This window comes from Lynx canadensis, chromosome A1, assembly GCF_007474595.2.
Source record: "Lynx canadensis isolate LIC74 chromosome A1, mLynCan4.pri.v2, whole genome shotgun sequence".
Taxonomy (NCBI): domain Eukaryota; kingdom Metazoa; phylum Chordata; class Mammalia; order Carnivora; family Felidae; genus Lynx; species Lynx canadensis.
Genome location: NC_044303.2, coordinates 86,460,392 through 86,469,372, shown reverse-complemented (window position 1 = coordinate 86,469,372; position 8,981 = coordinate 86,460,392).

The window sequence follows — 8,981 nt, the reverse complement described above, 5'->3', positions numbered from 1 at the left end:
TATATCTTGGGACTATGCCTCTTGTCCTAGACATTTGTTTGTTGGGAGATTTTTTATTAACAATTCAATTACTTTGTTGGCCATTGCTCTGTTGAAGTTTACTATTTCTTTCTGTTTAAGTTTTGATCATTTATATTTTTCTAGGAATTTATCCATTTCTTTCAAATTGCCCAGTTTGTTGGCATATAATTTTTCATAGCATTCTAATTGTTTATTTTTCTGTAGTGTTGGTTGTGGTCTCTCCTCTTTTATTTGTGATTTCATTTAATGGGGTTCTTTCTCTGTATTTTTCATAAGTCTGGGTAGGAGTTTATCTTTTTTTTTTTTTTTTACAATTTTTTCAACCACTCCTTTTTCCATTCATCTGACCTACTGTTTTTGTTGTTGTTTCTCTATCATCTATTTCTCTTCTAATGCTTATTATTTCCCTTGTTCTGCTGGCTTTAGGCTTTTTTTTTTCTTTTTCTACCTTCTTCAGGTGTAACATTAGTTTGCATATTTGAGATTTTTCTTGCTTCTTGAGGCAGACCTCTACTATTCTACACTTCTCCCTTATGTCTACTTTTGCTGCATACCACAGGCTTTGGACCATTGTGTTTTCATCATCATTAGTTTCCATTGCTTCTTTGATTTCCTGTTTGACCCATACATTTATTAGTGGGATGTCCGTTAACCTTCATGTATCTGTGGTATTTCCAACATTTTCTTGTAGTTAACTTCAAATTTCATAACGCTGGTCAGAAATTATGCATGTTCTGATCTAAAACTTTTTGGACTTGTTGAAGCCTGATTTGTGACTTTGTATGTGATTCATTCTGGAGAATGTCCCATGCATACTTAAAAACAATGCTTTTCTGCTGGTTTAGGATGAAATGTTCTGAATATATCTTTTAAGTCTATCTGATCCATTGTGTCATTCGTAGTCTTTGCTTCTTTGTTGATTTTCTGCTCGGATGATCTGTCCATTGTTGTAAGTGGGGTATTAAATTCTCCTACTATTATTGTATTATCATTAATGAGTGCCTTTATGTTTGTTATTAATTGTTTTATATATTTAGGTTCCTCGATGTTGGGGGCATAAATATTTATTATTGTTAGATCTTCTTGTTGGATAATCTTCTTTATTATGATATAATGCTCTTCTTCATCTCATGTTATAGTCTTTGGTTTAAAACGTATTATAACTGATATAAAAATTGCTACTCCAGCTTTCTTTTGACATCTATTGGCATGGTAAATATTTCTGTGTACTTTCACTTTTTTTTCCTTCTTGTTTTTAAATGTTTTATGTTATTAGAGACAGAGACAGGCAGATTGTGAGCAGAGAAGGAGCATAGAGAGAGGGAGACACAGAATCCAAAGCAGGCTTCAGGCTCGCAGATATCAGCACAAAGCCCAATGTGGAGCTTGAACCCACAAATACGAGAGCATAATCTGAGCCAAAATCGGACACTCAACTGACTGAGCCACCCAGGCACTCCCCACATCCCTTCACTTTCAATCTACTAATGTCATGAGATCTAAAATGAGTCTCTAGTAGGCAGCATAAGTGTCTTTTTTAAAAAATACATTTTGACACACTATTTCTTTTGATTGGAAATAGCAGTTTATTTCGGAGTATTTTAATTGATAAACATGAATTATTTATAGTTATGAGCTTAGTGTTTATTTTGTCATTGTTTCTGGAGATTGTGCCTGTTCCTTTCTTGCGCTTTTCCCACTGGAATAGTCCCCTTTGATAACTCTTCCAGGGCTGCTTTAGTGGACAAGAACTCCTTTAGTTTTTGTTGTTGTTGTTGTTTTCCTTATTTATTTATTTATTTATTTATTTATTTATTTATTTTTGTCTGGCAAAATCTTTATCTCTCCTTCTATTCTGAATGATAACCTTGCTGGATGGTATAATATTGGCTGCAGATTTTTCCCATTCAGCACCTCAAATATATTATGGAATCCTTTTTGGCTTGCCAAGATTCTGTGGAAAGGACTGCTACTAACCTTATTCATCTTCCCTTGTGAATTAGGGACTTCTTTTGTCTTGCTGCTTTTTGTATTTTTTATCTCTCCTTTTTGAATATTTAGATGTAATATGTCTTGGTATTCCCCTGTTTTGTTGATTTTGATGGGAGCTCTCTGTGTGTCCTGGATTTGGAAATCTCTTTCCTTCACCAGATTCAGGAAGTCTTCATATATAATTTCCTTAAAGAAAACCTGCCCCCTTTTCTTTCTCTTCTCCTGGGACTTCTATATACTGATATTATTACATTTCATGGAATCACTGAGTTCCCTAAGTCTACTTTCATGATCTAAGATTTTTCATTCTCTTTTTTGATCAACTTCCTTATTTTCCATAAATATATTGTCTATGTCACTTATTCATTCCTCTGTTTCTTCCATTCTTGTAGCATTGAATCCCATCAGTTTTGAATGGTGGTTATTGCGCTTTTCATTTCAGACTGATTCGTTTTAAGCAATTTTATCTCTGGGGTAATGGAATCCCTGGTGTCTTGTATGCTTTTCTCAAGCATAGGTAGTATTCTTATAATTGTTGCTTGATTTTCTGAATCAGGCATGTTACTCATATCTGTTTCAGGTAGATTATTGCCCATGACCTTTCCGTGTTCTTTTTTTGGGATGAATTGCTCTGTCTTGGTAATTTGTCTAAGTCTGTCTTCTTCTGTGTTTGGTAAGCTTGTTATGTTTCATTCTCCTGAGTGTAATGGATTTATGAAGAACAGTTCATATTATATCCAGAGACTTGTGCTTCAAGATATGTCTGTGGTGTGTGCTGCAGACACTCTCTTGCTATGTTATGGATGCTGTATCCTTTAGAAGAGTCCACTCAAGTTTCTCCTTGCCTCCTATGGGGAGTGTATGGGCCATGGCCAGAGAGTAGTGAATTTTAAATAGGCTGTGCTCTAGTCTGCTTGTTAATAAAGACCTGATTCTATTCCTAGTATACTTGAAGGTTTGCAGAAGTCTATGATTGGCAGAGGTTATGCATGTGTCTTCTGAGGAGGAGGCTTGCTGTGCAAGTCCTTTGGTACACTTGCCAGAGAAAAGCAGTATCAGCAGAGTGCAGGGCAGCTGGTTGGGTGTAAGGAACTGACACAGCCAGTGTTAGCTCTGTGCTGTTTACTGAAGTTAGCTTATGCTGATGTACAGGGGAAGGGGGAAATTACACCTACAGTTCCTTTGTCCCACAGGCCGAGCAGTTTGTGTTCACTGCTCTCAGGGAAGCCCTCACAGAAGAGCAGATAATTTCTCTTTTGGTGTCACAGGGATTTTTCAGATTGTTGCTTTTACTCTGTGCCTGATTTTCTTGCCTGCCTTGAGAAGCATAGTGTACTTTGTGTTCTATTCCAGTCAAGCTCCTGAATTTTAAAGTTCCAAACAGTATGGTGGTGGGGACAAGTGCTGGAATTCTAGGGAAGGGTCTCACTGCACTAAGGTTGATGCAGATTTGACCCAGAAGGGTGGTCTCAACAGATTGCAGGTATGTGGGTTTGGAGCAAAGTGCACTGAAGAGTCAGTGTTCAGGTTAACCGCCTTCAGAATTTTTCTCTGAGTCTGGGCTGAGGGGTGGGGGAGGGAAATGGCACCCAAAGGCTCTTTTGTCCCTGAGTACACAATGCCATTTTGTTCAGATGCACTCCAAAAAGGGGTAATAACTGTGTCCCCAAGTATGTTTCAGGTGATATGCAGATTATGCCATCTGCCTCTGAGTTACCTGCCTGCTTTCTCCACAGGAGCACTGCAATGCCCCCAGGATTCTAAACTAGCCAGGCCAGAGACATTTAAAACTCCAACTTTTGCATCCTGCTGGTTACATACTCATCAAAATCAGCCTCTTATTTTCCCAGTCAATGGTTTTGGAGATGTTTTTTGTATGTGATTCCCTGTGCACTCCTCTCTCTACCCTGTCTCCACAAACTGGGTGGTTTCTGTTCCAAAACACCAGTGATTGGTTTCTCTCCAAAGTACCTCTCTACACCACATACCTACTGCGTTGTGGCCTCTTCTCTCCCTCTAGTATGGCAATTTGTTCTGTTAGTCCTCAGATCGATATGTTGGCTATTCACAATGATTTGATATTTATCTAGCTGTGTTTAAGGAACATGATAATCTTAGGGTCCTCCTAATACTTGACCATCTCAGCTCTTTCCCTTAAAATACTAATTCTAAGAGATATATACAGCTCTACATTTATTGCAGAATTAATATGATAACCAAGATATGGAGGCAAATCAAGTGCTAATTGAAAAATAAAATAAAAATGTGAAATATATATAAATATATGTTACTTATATTTTTAATAACACTTTAAATATTTATTTTTTCAGAGACAGAGAGAGACAGAGTGCAAGTGGGATAGGGGCAGAGAGAGATGGAGACAGAATGTGAAGCAAGCTCCGGGTTCTGAGCTGTCAGCACAAAGCCTTTAGAGGGACTCAAACCCACAAACTGAGATTATGACCTAAAGTGAAATCAAATGTTTAACCAACTGAGTCACCCAGGCACCCTATAATGTTACTTATCTTTAAGAAATAAGATCCTGCCATTTTCCTGAACATGCATGTTTCTAGAGGGTACTATGATAAGTGAAATAGGTCAGACAGACCTACACCATATGATTTCACTTATATGTGGAATCCAAAAAACAAACAAACAAAAACAGTGAATCAAACAAAAGGTGAACTCTTAAATACAGAGAACATATTGTTGTTGCTAGAGAAGAGGTGGTTGTGAAGATGGACAAAATAAAGGGGGTTAAGAATTCAAACTTCTACTTCTACTAAGATAAGTAAGCCAAAGATGAAAAGTACAACATAAAGAATACAGTCAGTAATACTGTAATAATGTATGTGACAGATGGTGATTACATTATTTGTGGTGAACATTGAGTAATGTATAGAATGGTCAAATAAATGTGCTGCATATCTGAACAAATTAAACTGTGTATGTTAGCTTTGATTAAAAAAAATACATTACAAAACCCCAGAATTTGCTTTCTAATCTTGAAAGATTTCTCCAGAGAAGTCACTGAAACTTTTTCTGTGTCTGGAAAGTGATACTAGCCCAAGACTACTGTGTGTAAGAGTAAGCCCATAATTCACACTTCAAAATTTCTGCAACAGGGCACTACTTGTTGTTTCCACTCTCTGACTTCCCCAGAGTTGCATTATCTTTTCAGCTCCAAGTGCCCTGTCTCCCAAAGAACCTAGACTCATTATGCTAGGCAATGTCCTAGGGATAGGAGCAAGAATAAAGGTCAATATCTAAATCTTAAAGCATTGCATTCATTGTACCTAAGTGCAGGTAGTGCATCTATCCCAGTCTAAAGCATCCAAGGGAGTAAAATTTGAGTTTTCAAAAGGGCTCTGGTCTTTCTTAATGATTTAATATTTTTAGTACTTACTAATTGTTTTTTCATACATATTGTGATTTCTTAAAGCAGAAGAATACTACTTACCTTCGAAAGAAGTCTTGGTCTACTCTTTGATATCTTACCTTTTTCTTAAATTACAATAGCAAAGGATAAATGACATTAAGTTCCATGCAGCCTGGGAGCTGTATGTCTTTTTCCTCCATTTGATCTGTTTCTTGTGCATTTAATCCAACAAGTAATCATAAATAAAACCTAAATTCTAATCTTTAATGGTTCTTAATATTTTTGTAAATCATCAAGTAAATTTTTATACAACCACATTCTTCATGGTGTGGCCGACTCCTGGCTCTACAACATCAGCATTTCTAATCTGGGACCTTGTTAGAAATGCCAATACTTGAATCCAACCCAGAAATATTGAATCAAAAATTTTGGGGGTGTCTCAGAGATTTGTTCTCTCCATGAGATTCTGATGGATGCTTGGGCTTGAGAACATTTGCTCTATCTGGTCCCTAGAAATAACTTGATGAACAGAATGTTGTAGTGTTTCTGCCTTAGATCTCTGAAACTGACAAAACACAGATACTCTTCAGGGATGTGACTAGAAAAATTCTTATATGTAATAAACTGTTCACTAGCTTTTACTTAAGTTCTCACCCTGGTCTTTCTTTTTCAATATGGATAAGATTAGTTCTGTGGGAACTTTCCATGCATACACAATCCTGCAAACTTTTCTTTTGGATCCATGGTTGTCAGGCACAGCTTGAATCTGTGACCTTTTCCTTTAAATGGAAACGTAAGCTTCTCTGAGAAAGAAGTAAACCAACTCACCATGCTTCTTCTTGAGTGAACCTAAAAGGGAAAAAAAAAAAAAGGAATAGCAGACAAAAATGAATTTATTAGTCAGGACACACCAAGGGTTGAGCTTCTCTTTTGGCTCACAAGAGGATAATTATAAACACACAATCTGACCTTCTAATCATTATCCAGTGTGTAATCTGTGGCATTAGTTACATTCCATTGCTGTGCAATCATTACCACTGTTTCCAAAATACCTTTTATCACCCCAAGCAGAATATCTATAACTATTAAGCAGTAATTTCCCACTGTCTCCAACCTCCAACTCCCTTTGACTCTAATCTTGGTTCTGTTTCTATAAAATTTGATTAGTCTACCTATTTAATATCAGTTAATCATGCAATATTTCCCTTTTGTGTCTGCCTTATTTTATTTGGTATAATGTTTTCAAGGTTCATTCATGTGGGACCACACACCACAATATAATTTTCTATTATGAAAGATGAATAATATTTCACTCTTGTTATGTACCATAGTTAATTTGCCCATTCATGTGATGATGAACATCTGTGTTGTTTCCACATTTTGGCTACTGTGAGTAATGCTGAAATGAACACTGACATAACGTAACTCTTCAACTCCCTGTTTTTAATTATTTGAAGTATATACATAGGAATGGAATTGATTGATCATATGGTAATTATTTTTATAGCTTTTTGAGGAACTGCCAAATGGTTCAATGGCTTCACCATTTGAAATTCCCACCAGCAATGTCAAAGGATTCCAGTTTCTCCATATTCTTTTTTTTTTTAATAGTTTCAAGTTTTTATTTAAATTCCAGTTAGTTAACATACAGCATAATATTAATTTCAGGAGTAGAATTTAGTGTTTCATCACTTACATAAAACACCCAGGGTTCATCACAAGTGCCCCTCTTAAATGCCCATTAGCCATTTAACCAATTCCCCACTCACCTCCCTTCCAGCAACCCTCCGTTTGTTCTGTATAGTTAAGAATCTGTTGTATGGTTTGGCTCTTTCTTTTTTTTTTTCATTAATCCTTCTTTTATTTTGCTTAGGGGATAAATTACATTATTTGATTACTTCTTATTGTGCTAAAATACACATAACATAAAATTTCCTCTCATATGCTTCATGGTGACTATAGTTCTCAGAATTATCCAGATAAATAGAGCCAATTGGATATATCTATATCTATATCATCTATATCTGTATCTATACCTATATATCTATATCTATCTATATATCAAGACCTATCTGTCTATCTATTGGTTCTATCTATTGATATATATATATATGAATATATATCTAATATCCAATATAATATATAATCTATAAATCTATATCTAAATATATATATATAATTATATAAATATAAATATATATATATATTTAGATAGGTATCTAAATATATCTATTGGTTCAATAAATAGATAGATAAAAGATGATAGATAGATAGATAGATCTACCTATAGTGAGAGATTTATTATAGGAAATTGACTCAAATGATTAGAAAATTGAAAAGCCCCACAATCTGCCATCTCAAATACTATGTCCCTAAAAGCCCATGGTATAGTTCCACTCAAAACTCAAAAACCTGTCACCCAGTGGAGCCAATATTTCAAGTCTCAGTTCAAGCCCAAACACCTGAGAACAGGAAAAACTGATGATGTAAAATATGATACGGGTGCTAATGCCCAAGAACCAGGAGCTTCAGTGTCCAAGGACAGAAGATGGATGTTCAAGCTCAGAAAACAAATTTACTCTTCATTAGCCTTTTGTTCTATCTGAGGTTTCTGTAGATTAGATGATGTTCACATCCACATTGGTGCCAGTGATTGTCTTTCCTCAGGTGATCCATTCAAATGATAATCTCCTGCAGAAACATCCTCACAGATTCACCCTGAAATAATACTTTACAAGATACCTGGGCATTTTTAAGCAAAGGTGTGATACATAAGATTAGACAACAGATTTCAACCCCTTTCAAACTTGGCACCTATATTCATCTCCATAAAGCATACTGAATCCTCAAAGTTAACAAGAAAGTCATAATCCCACCTAACATTATGCATCTCTCATGTATATAACCCAAAACAAATGAATTCCTTCCACATAACATGATGCAAAGTTCTTGAATGATGCTTACTCTTTCCCTAATACCCTGTAACTCAAATACTAGGATGTAAAATTAACAATGCATAAATGCTGATTTAAACTCAATACATCTTATGTTACATGATAAAGAATAGACAAGGAAAGGAAAATATATTTTTTCTTTTTAAAAAAAATGTTAATGTTCATTTATTTTTGAGAGAGACAGAGCGTGAGCAGGGGAGGAGCAGAGAGATAGGGATACACAGAAACAGAAGCAGGCTCCAGGCTCTGAGCTGTCAGCATAGAACCCGACACGGGGCTCGAACTCACAAACCATGAGATCATGACCTGAGCTGAAGTCAGACGCTTAACCGCCTGAGCCACCCATGCACCCTGGTATTTTCTTAATATAAGCATATATACAAAAACATATTAATAAGATAATGAGGAGACATTTATGGCAATTACAGTCTTCATTTATGTATAAGTCATATGCTTGTAGCTGATATTAATAATTACCTTCTTCTACCTATTCTGTGTTCCCTTTGTCTTCAACAAGCACCTCAGCTGCTCATTGTTCTCTATATATTGGGTGTCCAAAATATTCACTTCTAATGGGTGAGGGTCATAAGAGGTCCCTTGAATAGGGCTGTTGTAGTTTCCATTAACCATAATCA